The following is an 18,421-nucleotide window of genomic DNA, read 5'->3' as shown; positions in this document are numbered from 1 at the left end:
GCGGCCAGGTGGCTCAGTGAGTAAGAGCACTGGCTCCAGTGTTGGGATGACCTGGAGATCGAATCCTGGGCTCAGACACTCAGCACCACACCCAGAAATAACTGGCCGTGTAACCTTGAGCAAGTTGCTTAACCCCAATTGCTTAAAAAAAAAGTTTCTTTTACATAGTGACTATGTAAAATAATTCTATGGCTTGCTCTTGGACTCATTATTTAAGATTTTATGGTTAAGTCTTCACTAGGGTATGAATCTTTTCTTTACAGTCCTGTAATAGTAATGGAATTTAAAGATTCCCCTATATTGGCTTGGTTTTTGGTTTGATTGTGTTAAAACTGAGAGCTTGTGAATTCCACTTGTGGGATGGACTTGTTGACGTGAAAAGAGAGGGCTGAACTGGGAGGAGTTGGTGACGTAGATTTGGAGAGACACAAGAGAGGCAGAAGAATTTTTTTGGAAGCAGCATCGTGGAGGCAGAGAAAGACTGAGAGGATTTCTGAGGGCCACTTTGAATTGCCCAGGACTTTTGAGAGCTGCCACCCAGAGCTGCAAAGGACTGAGGAGACATGGCTGTTATGCTGGTACTTTGTCTGTCTGTTTTGATGTTGTTTTGCCAGATTTGTCCCCTGGTGAAAGACAGTCTTGTTGTTGCAGAAGTCTGAGAACCTTGCTGTTGGTTCAGAGCTCTTGAGACTGTTCTGCAGACAGAAAATGAATTCTGTCCACTGGTGAAGGACAGTCCTGTTGTTGCAGAAGACTTGGAACCTTGCTGTTTGTTCAAAAGCCCTGAAGAAGGATTTTCTTGTTGTATGTTTACAGAAATCCTGGAAGAGGGTTTTGCTAATGTTTTCAGGGGTCCTAGGACTGTTCTGCAGACAGAGAATGAATTAATGAAGAGGCTGGCAATGTATTTTGTGGCCTTGCTAAGCTTTGTCTCCCCAGGAACAAAGATTGCTGAGAACTTGCCTCATGTCAAGATGAAGAAAAGACCTCCATTTGAGTATTAAATGATGTGCTTAAGCTTGTTGTAACTCTGGGGTAGATTCAATTATAATCCAAGGGTGGGGAACTTTTGACCTTTTTGTGCTCTGTGATTAAACAAATGAATGTACTTTACTTATGATTGGAAACTAATCTCCATTTGAGAACAGAGGCTTTGTGATGGACTAAATGAAGGTACAGCCTAGGGGTGGAGTAGTATTTAGAAGAGGGACTTTGTAATTGATTAAATGAATGTAATGTCCTGGGGTGGGGTAGTACTTGATTAAATCAGGTAGTACTTGGAGATTATTGAATCACACTTAGTAAATGCTGTATTTTGAATGATGTCATATTTTGATCTTCTCTGTTCTTAATTTGTCACTGAATAAAATGGAGAGCACCTATGCTGGTATTTTCAACCTTGGGAAGTTGCCTTTGCTTGACATTACAAGTCCCTGAATCAATTTCTTACATAATAATCTATAAAGGATATGTTGACTATTTTTGCCTTTTTACATTTGTTTGTAATATTTTTTGTGCCTTATCATGTGGTCAGTTTTTATAAAAGTTCCATGCAGTGTTGAAAAATGTGTATATTCTTTTGCTATCTCATTTAGAAGACACCACAAGTCTTCACTCTAGTTTCTTCAGCAATTTATTCAGTTCCATATTTTATCTTTCTGTATACTTATCCAGAATTGGCAGAGGGATATTGAAGTCTTCTATCATTATTGTGTTACTATGTGTGTCTTCTTGAAGCTCCAATAATGTTTCCTTTATATATTTGGATGGTTAGGATTTAGGAGAATATGAGATGGTTATAGAAGGAGCACATGGAGTTTTCCTGCTTCTACGTTACCATCTTGGCTCTGTCCCCCTGGAATTAGGAGAATATAAATTATACACATATACAACACACATATAAATATATAGGCACATATACACACAAACACAAACATACATACATACATAATTTTCCTAGATTAGCCCCTCCTTTCTTTTGAATGTTTATTTTTCGTTTGTCAGGTAGCATTATTGCAACTCCTATTTTTGGTCAGATTCATTTGTTGTATAGTAAATTTTTCCATCCCCTTGGATTTATTTTGTGAATGTCTGATTTTTAAATGTTTCTTATAAGCAACAAATTGTAAGATTTAGGTGTTTTTTTTAATCTTATGTATCATTCTTTTTCATGGTATTGGCTTGTTTAATCCCTTTATATTTAAAGTTATAAAATCAATTTATATTTTCCTCCATATGTCTCTAATACTAAAGGTTCTTTTCAAATTATGACCTTCCCCCCTTTTTATAATCCCAGTATTATGTTCCTTTAGTTATTTTTCTTTAATCTTTTTTTAAGGTGGCCCTGATCTGACTAATTCTCTTCCCCTCATCCCTAATCCCCTCTTCTCATTTGTTGTGTCATTATATTTAGGGTTTTGTTTATTATTTACTTCTAATATCATGATTTTAACTATTTATATAATTTTTACCCCTCATCCCTTTTTTTCCTCTTAGTCAAGTAGATTTGCTTTACCATTCTTCCTTTTCAATTAGTCCTGTTCATTCAGTCTTTTAAATTTTGTTTTTTGTACCCCTTTGCAAAAAAAAAAGTTCTCTCTTCATCCATTCTCTTTCTGTCTGCTCTTGTTTGATTCATGACCCCTATAATCACCTGGTTTCTCTCCTTTTTCTGTAATCCTCATGCAGTCAAAGTTTCCAAGGTATCCATTCTAGACTCTCCCCTCTAGGCACTATCAATAACTGCCTTGTAGGGAGTGCCCCAGGGATTCCCCTCTTGCATTATGCCTCATTCCTAGAACAATGCCACACATTGTAGGTGTAGGAGAATACATTCCCCCATGGTAAAGAATTTTCCTCTTCTGATCATGCAATCCACCATTGATCTACGCCCTTTTCTGGTTAGCTTTTCTTTCCCACATTTGCCTCAAAGTTTCTTTCCTGGATCAATGCGTCTCTACTTCCTCAGGTACCAGTTGCTCCCTAAGGTTCCAATTTTTCCCTTCCCAATGTTGGATTTGTGGACTTATTGAGCACTAGGCCACGAGCAATGTAAGAACCTTATCTTCTTTCACAGACCATCTCCCTTCCCCAATAGGAGCTTTTATCAATGGAGCCTCCTCCCACCACCAAAGTCAAGCCTTCTTTCTTACATCTTCCTTCTTAATCCTTCTTTGTTCCTCTTCCTCTACTCCCCTGTAGGCTCTTCTCATTCTGAGCCCACTTTCCTCTTCGCAAATCCTTGATTTGATCTCATATTTCACATACAACTCTCTATCACCCTGCTTCCCTCCCCTCTTTCATGTATTCTCGAATATTGTGATGCCCACACACACACACACACACACACACACACACACACACACAAATCACCTGTAAGACATAATCAGGTTCTGTCCATAATGCCCCTTATATACCTCTTCACTGTTTTTTCTACCACATTTCTGCCTTCACTTTTGTCTCCTTGTGTTCATTTAGAATGAAGTATCTTACCAGTCTCTGTTGTCACTTTTGCTGACCTTACATGCTTCATTTATTTACTCGTCCTGAATTTCCCTTGTTTGATCTGTTTGAGAAGCTAATAATCTCTTCAGTTCTGGTTTTCTTTCTAAAAATGTTCCAAACTCTTCTTTTTTATTGAACATTCATCTTCTTTTCCTTCATGGTTAAGCTCAGATTTGTAGGTTGGATGCCTACAAATAGGTCATTTCTATTCAGAATATATTATCCCATTCCTTCCTACATTTTCTAATGGGTATAAAATAGTCTTACCTTATTCATATGTCTTTTCCTTTGTGTTTGAAGGTCTTCCTCCTGGTCATTTGCAGAATTTGTTTCCAAGTAAAATTGTTACTTTTAACCACTATGTGTCTTATAATTTGTAGCCTTGGTTTGTCGTTGTTGTTTTGTTTTTTGTTTTTTTTCTGGAGGAAATCTGTGAATTCTTTTAATTGTAATTTCATATTCTATATTCAGAAGGCCTGGGCAGTTATCTTCTGCTATTTCTTTCATTATGGTATTAAAGTTTCTTGCCCTTCCATATTCTTCGGGGAGATATAGACTTTTTAGGTTGTCTTTACACATCTTGTCTTTGAAATCCGTATATCTTACTTGCAAAATGAGCACATTTTCTTTGAACGTTAGTTTTGGGTTTTGTTTTTCTTTATGCTTCTCTTCTGTTAGATTGTTCCTCACTTCTGGGCATTTGCCTTCCCAGTCTATTATTCTCTCTTTTGCTTCTTCAGTTAGGCTTGTCATTGCAGATTCAAGTTTTTCTATTCTGCCTATTATTTTTGTTATGCAGGCCACAAATTCTGCTCTCATAATTCTCTTTTGAACCACTCAGGAACAGTGTGCTATGGTTCTATGTTCTCCTTAAATTCTACAGGGCCCTCTGTCTCATCAAGTGTTGGATCATCCTCTTTTGTTTTGCAGGATTTATTCATAGATGCCTCAACTTGTTTACTAGATTTGTAGGTCATATTTCCTTCTGTTACTATTTTTCCTGTTGATTTATCTGTGTGTATTCAAGGTCTCTGAGTTTTCTTCTTGCTGAAAGCTTTGGTAATTTATGTCTTTTTGTTGCTTTTATTTTCCCTGTCATTCACTTTCTGACTCCCTTCTGGTTGTGATTTCCTCAGGGACTGGACCGCAAAGTGTCTCAGCTTCCTACTCTGAGCATTTCCAGTTCACTAGCCTAGGTTTGTACTGCAATTGACTTTTGGATGGTCACAACTGGATCCAGTTGAATGCTGTGCTCTTTCCTTCTGGATTGGAGTGCTATACAACACACACACACACACACATACACACAGAGTATTGTGTCCTAGCACCCTGTCCCTTTCCTTCTATTCCTTAATTCTTTGACTTGGAACTGGGCAGTACAGAGCTTTGTAGCACTACAGGCTTGTGGCCTTTGAATGGCTTTTGCTACTTAGGAGTTCTGACCAACTGGTTATCTGTCACAGACAGGCTACATATCCTGAAGCTGAGGTCTCCCTAACACTGGAAAGATAAAGGAAAGGAAGAAAAAGAGTGTAGAGATGGTTTTTGTCGCAAGTCTGCCTTGTATCCTTGGCTCTGCTACTATATACCCTTGATGCAGGAGGGTAGGGGAGTAGGAAGTGGGGGGAGGAGTGGTAAGTGATCTTGGGCCCAAGGGTTTGGGATTTTTTCTTTTTATCTCCTTTTAAAAGTAAAGCTATTTCTAAGATGTCCTAGCCAATTGACCACAGCCGAAGTTGCTTTATCTTAGCCAAACAATTTCTGTTTTGGAGAAGTTTGAGAGGTCATGGGGATCAGAGAAAATATCTAGTTCTCCATTTTATTGCTTACATAAGCTGAAAGTCTCTCCTTTTAATTTTTATTTGGAGTTCCTACTGCTACAGTGGAAACTTCATGAGCACAGGAATTATGTTTTACCTATATTTTACATATTCTCTAACACCATGCTCAGTCCACAGTGTATTTTCCACCACTTCACATATATAAATATGCATGCCTTCTCAAGGGGTGGGGGAGGGGATGGAGGGAAGGAAAGAATCTGGAACTGAAAATCTTTTAAAATGAAAGCTTAAAACAAATCAGTAAAGAAATAGAAAGGTACAATCCATTGCATATGGTAGGAAACTAATAAATACTAAATTATTTTAAAACTTTAACTATCACATACTATAAGAATATAATAAAGATCTTTGGGATTGGTGTACCTCTTCCCTTGGATATATCTACGTGATCTTCCCTTCTCAAAATCTCACAATAGTCTTCTTAAAGGCCTGCTTTGTATTTATCATGCTCTCCTTTATATATAGATATTAATAGAGAGAGATGTACACATATGTCTTCTCCCCTCCACCATTAGATTAGAAACCCCCAAGGTCTGTGCCTGACTCTACTTTTAAAGCCCCAAGACCCAGCACAGTACCTTACATATGGTAGGTAATGGAATCCTAATAAAGCTGCCGCCAGCTCCAATATTCTAACTTCATTATAGGCCTGGCCCCATTGAACAGCAGACCCACTGTACCTACCTACCCCCCCCCATCCCCTCCGCCAATATCCTAACTTCTTCATATATGCCTCACTGCTCACTAGAACAACAGGTGTGTCCCTGAACTCTTAGTTCCCAAAGAAACAGCAGGTGTGTCCGTGTGATGGGAATCTAGCTGCTGCCTCTACCTGGTCACTGCCCTCAGACCCATTCCCACAGAAACAGGTGTGTTCTTGTATTCAATCACAATCACATCATCCATCTAACCCAAGACAGGACCACAATGCCTATCTGTCTTAACCAGACAGGACCACAACAGCTAGCCAGTTGGAGGGCAGCATGACCAGAATGTTTAACCACCAAACCATAGATGGGACCCCTCCTCCATTACCTACTCCCTTCACAAACTCCTCCTGCCTTTTTAATATTAATTATATTCTCTATTCTATGTAAATTTTGATTATGTAATTGCATCTGTTGGTTCTTCTTAGAACTTAGCCGGCTTCATGAGAGGCGTCAATCTCAATAAATGCCCATGCTCGGATTAGAAGTGGTCTGACTGAATTCTCTGAGATAGTTCCACCACAACACATCATGAAACAGCAAAAGTTTTTAGGTGGGCAGAGCCCCCACCTCAACAGCTTTTTGGCATCCCTGGGTTTAAACTGCAACAGTAGGTACTAAATAAATGCATCTTGCATATAACCAAAGTGACTTCAAAGAGAAGGCAGGAACATGGATGAACTAACCTAAGCTGGGGCAGGCCTCAATCATTTCTGCTCTGAAAACAAATTGAGTTGAAGTTGGGTTCTCAGGAAGGAAGCAAGATTTTCACAGTTGGTCAAAGTTATTTAATCTCTCTGGGCCTCAGTTTCCTTACAACGAGGTTGTATTGGATCTTCTTTAAATTCCCTCCTGATTCCAAAATCCTATGACCCCTAGATATTAGCTGAATTCCAACAATTAAGAAATCTTTCTAGCAGCAGCTAATATGGTTCTTTTGGGGAGATGAGGGGAGACCAAGAGCCTAATGAAGCGATCCGCCATCAGCAGAACTACCGCGCATGTAGATTTGTTTTCAGATTTTATTTCCGCTGCTTGGAATGACTTCATTTGTCTCTTGCCAGTTCTTCAAGGTCCCACTGTTTCCAGGTAAGCCCACCTGAATCCTCTAACCCATCGCTGTTGCTCACTCATTTCAGTCATGTCTGACTCTGTGACCCCATCTGGGATTTTCTAGGCAAAGGTACTGGGGTAGTTTGCTATTTCCTTCTCCAGCTCATTTTACAGATGAGAAAACTGAGGCAAATAGGGTTAAGTGACTTGCTGCGGGTCACACAGCTAGTAAATGTCTGAGGCCTGATTTGAACTCAGGAAGATCAGTATTTCCAATTCCCAGTGCAGGGTTCTGTCTACTTTGTCACCTAGATGATTCCATAATGAATAGGTACTAAAGCGGAAAAATGTAAAATGTTTTCTAGACAGTAGATTGGCTTTCTGGCTGAACTAGAAGGTTCTCAAAGTTACAATAACGGAAGATATTCTATAAAAGTAGTGTGGGACCCTGAACCCCCAAATATAGGATTCTGTAACAGAGAATTAGACCCCATTTGCTTTTGAGGTTTCTCTCACACTCTCTCCTTCGATACTGTTTGTGTTGTCAAGCTGTCAGCCTGCCTTCTCCAGCTCACTTCTGCCTCTGCTGCCTTCATCATGAGCACCCCCTTCCCTGTAAACATGTGTGTGCCTCTGTCTTCTGTTCACACTCACAGCTTCACTCCTCTGTGCCTTTTGATTCTTCAACATCCTCTGGCATATGTCAGGTCTAGAATGTGAGCCACTGATTTCCCTTGCTGCCTTTTTGGATGGTTGTTGGGGGCTGTTTTGCATGTGTGTGGATTTTTCCCCCTTCAGGCCCCCTCCCCCACTATACACTGTGATTGACAGCTTCTGCATCATTACTCCAGCAGCTCTGTCCCAGGGTCAGGAGAAACAGCAGGCTCCCCTTTCCCACCCGGAATGAGAAGTGCCATTTTCTCAGCCCTCTGTACTCACAAACACGTTTGCATTAGTTCTCAACTCATTTCCACCCTGCCAGTTTTGTTAGCATGTCTGGCACAAGGTGAGGATCCTAGAGCTTTTTGCTACACCCTTTCTTTCACCCAGAATGAAGGTGAATCAGTGACACCCGTGTGCAAGTGAAAACCAACCAGCAGGTGGTCAACGTGAAGGGAGAAGGAAGAGGCTGTACTCTTATTCCTAGGGAGCACAGGGGTTGAGTAGAATGTGATGTGTCACAGTCATCAGATCATAAATGTCAAGCAGGAAAGGACTTAAGAAGTTACTTAAGGAAACTGAGGCCCCAAAAGTCATTTATCCAATATCACACAGGGAGTGGGGATTCCTAGGTGGCACAGTGGATAGAGTGCCAGGCCTGGAGTTAGGAAGACCTGAGTTCAAATCTGACCTCAGACACTAGCTGTGTCTGGGCAAATCATTTAACTCTATTTGCCTCAGTTTCGTCATCAGTAAAATAAGATGGACAAGGAAGTGGCAAACATTTCTAATATCTTTGCCAAGAAAATCCCAAATGGAATCATGAAGAATCTGACTTGCTTGAACAATATCACCATCACACATGGAGCAGGTTAGTGGCCAAGAAAGAATGTGAATCAAAGTCCTCTGATTCCAGTCATTGATCTTTTCACTGCTCCACAAGCCACTGGAAGCCATGAGAGTTTCAGTCCCTCAAAGGACTAACAGGGCATACCTATCACTTCCTGAAGTTCTCTAGAAGGAAGATTTTAGGACTGGCTTGGATACTGGATTAGTGATAAGGTTCTCTTGGCTTTTAACCCTTCCATTCATACCTTCAGCAAAAGTGTATTGAATGACTATTATATAGAATAGTGTGCTAGGCCATGAGTGAAGGAAGGGGGGGGGTAAAACTGCAAAGAAATATAATACGTGAACCGTGTCCTCTAGCAGCTTGAAATCATGTTGTGTCTTCCTGGAAGTTTAAGTAATAATATGAAAGCTATAACATTATGGCACATACATGCATGACAAATGTATAGAAAAGTACTATCAGTTCAAAGAAAGGTGAGGTGATTGCAATACATAGAAATCAGGAAATCCTTTAGCAAGACTGTTAAATTTGAGTCAGACACTGAAGGTTAGGAAACATTTGGATAAGTAAAGGAGGAATGGCGTTCAGGACTAGAAAAATTTTCTTCCTTTGAGAGTCTATGGCCAAAAAATTTGCTTCATCCTCTTTAGTTTTCTATGGTTGACACTGTAACCCAAACCAAAATCTCCCCCACTTAATCTGGCGGTCTTTTAACACAAGACCCCAAAAATACTGAAAAAGGAATAATCTTCTAACCACCTCATGGGATGTTCTTTAATGCTCTCTTGTTATTCCCATTAAAAAGTCATTCCCTTGCTTTCTGATCTTCCATTTCCAACCTATAATTCCCAGCCTTGAATAATGTCCAGCAGCCAATTTCAGGGCTGTTGAACTTTGCTGGAGAAAGTCACACAATTAAGAGCTAGTTTCACCTACTACAAATTCATGGTGCTGCTTCTGGGTCCTGGCCTCTCCTCAATAGTCCTTCCACTCTACATTTATCAAGCTCTAATCCTATTCCCCACAGCAATTTTATAAAACTGTTTTCTCCTTTCGTCTCATCGATAGCTCTATTCCAAAAAAACATGCTTAAAAAATGTAAACTATCCTCATTTCACTTGGAAAATTGAAGCAATACAACTTGAGCTCTCAGTTTAAATTCTCCTTAAATTCTCCCACTCTCTTTTTTCTCCTTCTAGTTATACAAGAGGCATCCACACCCCTCGCTAGAGTTAATCTCACTTCCTGTGCTGTTGTTCCCACTCCATTTCCTCCTGTACTCAGTAGGGCCTCACTCTATCAGTCACTTTCACCTTTTATGTAACTATACTCTGAAGCAATTAGGTGTTACAGTGGATAAAACCCTTGATTTGGAGTTAGGAAGGCCCGAGTTCCACTCTGACGTAATACATTTTACTAGTCATTTAACCACTTTTGGCCTCAATTTCCTATTGTGTAAAATGGGAATATCAATAGTACCTACCTCCCAGGGCTGTTGTGAGGATCAAATGTGTCTGAACTTAAGAAAATACTCATTCTCTCTCTCTACCTCCTCATCACTGACTCCATCCCATCTGCATACAAAAATACTCAATCCTTAAAAAAAAATAAATTAAGCCTCCCTAGGTCCCTCTATCCTGAGTCACCACACCCTCCTTCAATTCTCCGTACTATGCTTCTTGAAAAACTCGTCTACTCCTAAAGTCTAAACCTCTCACTACTCACTTTCTCCAGGACTCCTTGCATCCAGCTGCTCTCCCAAGGTTCAATTCAACTCAGGCAAACATTTGATAAATGCCTATTCTGTGCCATGCACTGGATGTAAGGACAATAAATGGTCTCTTCCCTCAAGGAGCTCACATTCTCTTAGAGCGATAATGTGTACTCAAATAAGTAAACATAAGGTAATTCAGTGAGAGGGAAAGAAAGAGGAAGGCGGGAGGCAGGAAAGAGAGCAGGAAGGGAGGGACATTGCTAACAACTCTGGTATATCCTTCAGTGGGTCTTCGTCATCCTCCCAACCTTTCGTGTGGATGTTTGCCAAGGCTTTTCTTGACCCTGTTCTCTTCTGTCTACTCGTCCATTCCATTGTTCCAGCTATATCATCCCACCCTCTATAAAGCTCCAGACCCATATCCCAAAGTGCAGACTGGATTCAGCATAATTCTCTTTCCCTCAAAACTTGATCCTCCTTTTGAATTATTTTTATTTATTTCTATGTCATCATCATTCAATAAGACTTCAATGTACATAAACTCAAGAATATCTGATTCCTTTCTCTTAATTCTTATAAACAATGAATTTCCAATACATTTCCCAACCTGTCCTTTCCTTTTTTCTCCCATGCCCTAGTACAAAGTTCTCATTAGCACCCACCTGCACAGTTCCTGTATCCTTTGTAGAGGATTTCTGCTTCTTCTCTCTCCACCTCGCAAACTATCTTATTTCATACTTTCATAATATTTCTGGTCCTGTTACTCCTTTACTCAGTACACTTCAGTGGCTACCTATTGTCTGCTGTGTAAAGACCAAACTCCTATGCTAGAGCAGCCTTTATAAGCAGGCACTGCATCACCTTTTCAGTCCCATCTCTTACTGTACTCTGTGCTCTTGTCAAACAATGCTAACATCTGCCCTGAAACACACTACATACAATCTGTCCTGTCTCTAGTCACACAGACTCAAACTCATAACACACTACATACACTCTCCTGCCTTTTCTTACACTTTTCCCTAGTCCTAGGTTTTTCCTCCCAAATTTGCTTATCAAATTCTAACCAGCACTTTAAAACCTAATTCAAACATCAAAATTTCACCACTTCCGTAAAACCCTCCCTGATAACCAACTTAACAGCAACACCATGGCAGGCGACTAGGTGGTGCACCTGGACTCAAGCTCACCTTCAAAAGGCTGGCCACCAACAAATTAGTCTGTCCATATGTAGCAGCAAGCACCCCAGCATCCCTAGGGTCGCTGCCAACACAGGTTCTTGGATCTGCTTTGATAAAGGAAAGCAACTCAAAATGGGTTAACAAGCTTACTTTGCCAAATATGTATTGTTTACCTAGTTCAGGGGAAAAAGGTCAGCACCCCGAACTTCAGAATACACAGACAGAATTATCAAGACAGAGAAATAGATCAAGTAGACAGTTTCCAAACTGTCCAACCATTACATCCATACCCAATCAACATCTGGGTTTCAACATCTGGGTTTTTCAAAGCCGGGGGACTCTCAACAACAGCTTCCCAGAGTTTCATCTGATCAAATCACAGAACATTTCTCAAAGTGAGCCCCCAAACAAAGCCTCAAATCAGGGCTTATATAGCCTTCTCCTGGCTCAGAGAATGTAACAACCTTCTGGACCCACTGGCCAATCAAAAAGTATCTACTGAAAAACAAGCCTCCCACCCCAGGCTCCAGGTGCACTTTAGCCTGGGGCAGGGAAGATCTTTAAATTTGCATTTCCATTACACACAGCAACTCCTACCACTCTCCACTAAGACAGGGAGGCATTGTGATCTCTATTAACAAGGCCATCAGCACCCTCCTAGTCACACAGACTCATAACTTCCATATCATTCTCACTTACCGTTTTTCCCAGTCTTGTCATTTTTATTTCACAATATCTCTCAGATGTGCCCCGCTCTCTCCCCTCACACAGATGCCACCCTGGTGCGGGTCCTCATTGTTTCACACCCAGGCTATTGCAAGAGCCTTCAGCTTGGTCTTCCTGCCTCAAGTCTTTTCACCCCAATCCATCCTTCACTCAGCTTTCTGTTTGAACTTCTTAAAAATGACTGTCACAGCCTATTCAGAACACTCCAGTGGCTCCCTATCACCTCCAGGATCACATAAAATTCTCTGTTTGGCATCCAAAATTTTTGTAAGATGGCCACTTCCTATGTTTCTAATCTTCTTACACTTTTTTTGTTGTTGTTATTCAATTGTTTCCATTGTATCTGATTCTTCATGACCTCATTTGGGGTTTTCTTGGCAAAGATACTGGAGTGGTTTGTCATTTCCTTCTCCAGCTCATTTTACAGATAAAGAAATTGAGGCAAGCAGGGTTAAGTGACTTAACCAGGATCACACAGCTAGGAAGTGTCTGAGGCCAGATTTGAACTCAGGAAGAATCTTTCTGACTCTGGGTCTGGCATTCTATGCACTATGGCACCACTTAGCAGCCTTTCTTATACCTTACTAACCTCCATATACTCTGTGAGTCAGTGACCTCCTTGCTGTTCATCTCATGACACCCCCTCTTGGGATTCTGTACTTTTTCTGACTGTTCTCATAACTGAAAGTCTCCTTATCTCTACCTTCTGCCTTTCTTGGATTCTTTTAAGCCCCAGCTGAAATTCAGCCTCTTTCAAGAAGCCTTCCTGGTACTCCTTAATTTTCCTTCTGAGATGTTCTCCAAATTGTCTGGTCTCTATCTTGGCTGCATGTAGTTGTTTGCATAGTTTATCCTGCATTAGACTTATCTCCTTGAGAGCAGAGGCTGTTTTCTGCCTTCATTCGGTCCCCAGCACAGTGCCAGGGGCTGTCAGCAGTCGTCTTAACCTTTGTCTAGCCATTGGAATCTGATGCCTCTGGAGGACAGAGCAAGCTGATGACTTTGCACAGCCCTGCCTCACTAAAATCCCACTTATGGATCCCAACTCATCATGCTCATGATGTCATTGGTCCTTTTTGAGAATGAATGCAAACAACATCAGTGCCAGGACCAGAGTAGATACTTAATAAATGATCATTGATTTGATGACTTTACTTGATGATTTAACTTAGTTGGCTATTAGGCTTCATGGTAAAGTTTTTGGACACAGAACAGGCCAACACCGGAATAAATCAGAAAACACTGACCCAATCAAAACTACATCCTAAGTCCCCAAACCTATACCCCTGGGTAATTAGATGCTAAGCTCACATGCCTCCCAACCAGTGATCTCCAGTGACCTCTGTCTTCAGGCCACATATCTTACCATTAGTGCTGCATTCATGAACTTAGTATGCGGCGTTCCCCAGAGCACTGCTTGGAGAATCTCTCAGATTGGAGAATGACTTGTATGCCTTTCAGGAAGCTGCACCAGTGAAAGATAGTGAGGTTTATAGAATAACAACCACCTGTCATCTCTTATTAGTTAGATATTTCACACTAGAGATTTGTTATATTAAAGGGCACTGAAATTACTTGCATCAGGTAACTGAATTGTAATTAAATGTTATGTAGATTATTACAATACTGCTGTTACCTCTACAGGAAAACATAAATAATAACATCGACAGGCCCATTATAGAACTCTCTTGTTTCTAGTATGTCCTCTTGATTTGTCATTAATTGGAAAGGTTACCATGCATACCTTCTTCTTACCACTTCTGTTCCACCCATTGGATGTCTATGTCAATTCAACAGTAATTTGACAAGCATTTATTAATTGTTTAATGATACAAAAACAAAGAGAAATGAATAGTCTCTGTCCTTAAGGAACTCAGCCCCATTCCATGAGAATTCCCCAAAGGTGTTGACCCAGAATACTTAGATCTGACATTTGGTTAATTGGTCTAAAAGGTGGGTAATGCTTTTGTGAACAATCATACACCCACTTTTCCACAGGTGACTTCTCTCGAGCATCAACTGTTTCATTGAATCCCAAATAAAAATCCAAATAAATCACTATTTAGATTTCAGTTCCCTTCTGGATAGCTATTTCCCCACAACTTTAAGGATCTATATGAACAGTTCTTCTGCCAATACTGAAGGAAACCTGCCCGTGCCTTAGTAGAGTTTGATGAATTGTTTTAGCCTGCTGGCAAACTCTGGGGATGAACTACTCCAAACAGTTGTTCTGGCCCTTGAACTACAGAGAGTCTGTCACTAGTTATAGACTTGAAACTTTCCTGGCTGATTGGCCTTTCGGTGTAGCTTTTGCTCGCACGTTACAAGGAAGCATTGCAGTAGACTTATTGGAGATTTGATAATGTGACTTTAAAACAAAATCCAGTAAAGGCTAGAAGGGGGGTGAGTTCCCTGCAGGAGGAACCTTCTACAACAAGCTGCCTCATGTTGAATTACCACTCTGCTCCTTGATTCATTCAGTAAACATTATTAGGTTCCTAATCTACGCCCGGCATTGCGCCTATGAAGACGATGAAGCAGTACCTGCCTTCTAAGTCATTCCCCAGGATTGGTTCAGGCACTAACAGCTGTTGGGATCAGGAAAGACCTAAAGCAGGAGAGTTTGCATTTGAGCTGAGCCTTGAAAAAAGCAGGGAATTGTAAAAGGCAGATGTAAGGAGCATGTGGGCAGCTAGGTGGCAGGCTCAGTGGATAAAGCGCCAGGCCTGGAGTCAGGAAAACTCTTCTTGAGTTAGAATCTGTGACCTGAGACACTTACTAGCTGTGTGTGACTCTGGGCAAACAGCGTAACCCTTTTTGCCTCAGTTTCCTCCTCTGTAAAATGGGCTGGAGAAGGAAATGGCAAACCACCAAATGGGGTCACAAAGAGTCAACCATGGTGGAAATAACTGAACAGTAAAAAGAGGAGGAGGTACATCCAGGCATGGGAGACAGTCCATGTGAAGGTGCAGAGACTGTTACCCACTGGGCTGATCTCCTGGGCCTCGTCATTGTCTCTAGTAACTCATCTTCCAGAAAGATTAAATCATCTCCTAGAGTCCTCCTCAGTACCCTCAGCCCTGGGACTCCTCCCTCCCTGTGACTGGAGAAGGTGAACAGAGAACTATTCCCAAATATTCCACCATTTAAAGGGGAGACCCCACGCAGCCATATCACCCTCTCCCATCCAGCTGTAGGTCATTACCATGCTCCTCCGCTGGTAACCCTCCTTATCCTTTCAGTGTTTTTTAAAAATGTGTTGTCTCCCCCCATTAGACTGTGAGCTCCTTGAGGACAGGGACTTCCTTTCTATTTTCTTTGTATCCTTAGTGCTTAGCACCATGCTTGGCACATAGTAGGCATTTAAATGTTTATTTAATAAGATAGAAAATATAATATGTATTAAAAACAAGGAGGACAATTTGGTTGGAATGTAGATTGTGTGAAGGCAAGAAATCTAGAGTAATCCTAGGAAAACATAGGCTGGGACCAGACTGGGATGGGCTTGAAATAACCAGGAGCTTGTAGTTCATCCTAGAGGCAATAGGGAGTCAGGGGGTTTTCTTGAGCATCAGAGTGATGTGGAATATGATGTCGGTAGCAGTGTGAAGGATGGATGGGAAACAGATGAGACTTGAGAAAAAGAATAAACTAAGAGACTCCATCGGGCCCCAGCTGAGAGGTGGTGAGGGCCTACACTTGGGTGGCAGCCTTTGCAGTAGTATTTTTTAAAAGGGGGGTGGCAGATTCAAGTCAAGTTATAATGAGAGAACTAATGAGGCCTAGAAACTGAATGGATGTTGAGGATAAAGGAAAGTAAAAAGTCCAGAATGACTAAAAGACTGTAAAACCGTGAGAATGGAAGGAAGATGGTTCCCTTGGCAGAAACAGGGGAATTAGGGAGAAATTTCAGGGAAGGATAACGAGTTCTGTTTTAGAACTCATTAAGAAATTAAAGGCAGGTAACACCTACTATAATCTGCTGCTCCCAAATTCTGCTCCCCTGTTATTGCCTGTAGTGTAATTCCATGATCCTTAGGCTAGCATTTCAGGCCCTCTATAGTCTCATTTCAGCCTCTGCTTCTGGCCTCTGGAATGATAATCTTTTGTGATAGAAAAAAAGAGGAAAAGAAAAAAAGGAAGAGAGAGAGAGAGAGAGAGAGAGAGAGAGAGAGAGAGAGAGAGAGAAAACCTCCTTGGTATATTTGGGACCCAGTATCTCTGTGGCAGATTTCTTCTGTACAGACACTTAAAATACCTGTTGCTGTAATCTTGCATGCTGTGAACTTTTGTGCACATGTTTGTTACCATTGAGACATTGAGGTCAGGTCCATTCTCTTGTATCTCCCTGCCTGTGACATAAGAGAAACCAATCAGATTTACCTGAGAATAAACCTGTCTCTTCCTATAAAGCCCAAGCCCTTTCCTTGCTTCAATGAGCTACACTGGTTTGGGGGTTAGGAAGACAAAATCTTGGAGTGCTGTGTCTGAGGGTCGTCCCTTGTAGAACGTTTGCTGATCTTCTCTCAGTGGTTTGTATCCTGATTGATTTCCATCCTTGCAACATCGTTCATGGCCACATGGCCATCTTTGTATAAGTTTAAATGAACTTATTAAAGCCTATTGCTTTAAACATCAGTGATGATTCTTTTTGGGGAAAACCCCCTAAGTCCCAAAATGACCAAAATGGATTGAGCCATCTATCTTCTAGAATCTTCTAATCTAACCAAAACTAGTTTAACCCATTACTTCCCCACCCCCATAACATATCTTAAGGAGTTTTCCTCCCTCTTGTGTAAGCACTCCCTGCTAACTCTAATCACATTCTCTCTTCCTATGGCACTGGACCTTCCACTTGGCAGGTAATCATGCATAGTTGTGTGCTATAGCTTGGCTTATTAAATTGAATGCTATTCATGTCTGTATTATTTTTTAACTTTTTAATATATTTATATCTTACTTTCCCAACTAGACTATACCCACCCTGGGGGAGAAGACACTGTCTCATTCTTTCTTAGTATCCTTGACAGGTCTGGCAGGTGCTCCTTTTCAATCAATGCAAATGGCCTCATGTTGGAAGATTTCAGGATGAGGAGAAATCCAATACAGGAGACATGGCTGCTGAACAAATGTAGGGCTGTATAAGTGGATATGGAACAACTGGAGATGGGGAATTTAAAGCATACTAACTATAGCCCACTTTTAATTTCTTTAAAGTAAATTATAATGTCCTGAGGGATAGTATAGCTCTTTGGATTAATGCACTGAAAATTTAACTGTGGAACCTGAGTCTGAATCCAAGCATGACTAATATCACCACTAAGCATTTTAATTGGCTGGTATTTAAAAAGCCCAGCTAGAAAAAGTTTGCCTTATCTTTCCTATGCTCACACCATCCACAGTTCTAATTTTTTGAGTCAATTCCTGGATAGTAGAAGTTCCACATCTGGGTCCACAGTGGAATATTTATTCCAGAAACAAGCAAGATGAAAATTAAGGTTAGTTTCCTGTGTAATTTAGATGGATAGTGCTGAGGTATGCTCTTAACAACTAACAGGAAAGAAAACAACTAAATAATAATAGTGTGACCAAAACGTGTGTGTGTTTCGATCTTAAGCACCTGGTAGAAAGCCCATTTACCCCAGAAAAATCAGCAAATAAGTCATTATAGCATTGACACATCCCATCTTAATTCAGTGGTATTTTTAACTGATGACTATGGCTCTCATTTGGAATGGTTAGTACATTAGATGTGTTTAATAAGCACAGCCAGCAACAGGAATGTGTGAGTTTCCATTTTTGTCCTTCTTTTGTCCCTAATACCAATGGTGGATAAATATCTTTCTGACCAATTGTGATAGTAATGGCAATTAAAGATTCCCCTGTATTGGCTTGGTTTTCAAATTGATTGTGTTAAAACCCAGAGCTTGTTAATCCCACCTGTGGGATGGACTTTTTGATGTGAAAAGAAAGTCCTGAACTGGGAGGAGATGGTGACGTAGATTTGGAGAGACAAGAGAGAGGCCGAAGAACTTTTTTTTGGAAGCAGCACCTCGTGGAGAGAGAGAGACTAAGAGAATTGCTGGTGGCCGCTTTGAATTGCCCTGGACTTTTGAGACCTGCCCCCTGAGCTGCCAAGGACTGAGGAGACATGGCTGTTTTGCTGGTACTTTGTCTGTTTTGAT

At 40.9% G+C, this 18,421-nt stretch overlaps 1 long non-coding RNA gene across 1 annotated transcript in view; it reads right to left on the bottom strand.

The window, feature by feature from the left end:
- Positions 1-298: 298 nt before the first annotated feature.
- LOC138171990 (uncharacterized) overlaps positions 299-18,421 on the bottom strand; it is a 202,655-nt gene continuing 184,532 nt past the window's right edge. Inside the window, exon 3 of the long non-coding RNA XR_011171023.1 lies at positions 299-1,855. This is a non-coding gene — a long non-coding RNA (uncharacterized lncRNA). The remainder of the gene's footprint in view (positions 1,856-18,421) is intronic.

This window comes from Petaurus breviceps, unplaced genomic scaffold (assembly GCF_028583685.1).
Source record: "Petaurus breviceps papuanus isolate PSGF00001 unplaced genomic scaffold, PetGlider_PUasm1.0 128, whole genome shotgun sequence".
In the NCBI taxonomy this organism is placed as follows: Eukaryota; Metazoa; Chordata; class Mammalia; order Diprotodontia; family Petauridae; genus Petaurus; species Petaurus breviceps.
Note: the sequence above shows the minus strand (reverse complement) of the source record. Positions and strands in the feature narration are given on the sequence as shown.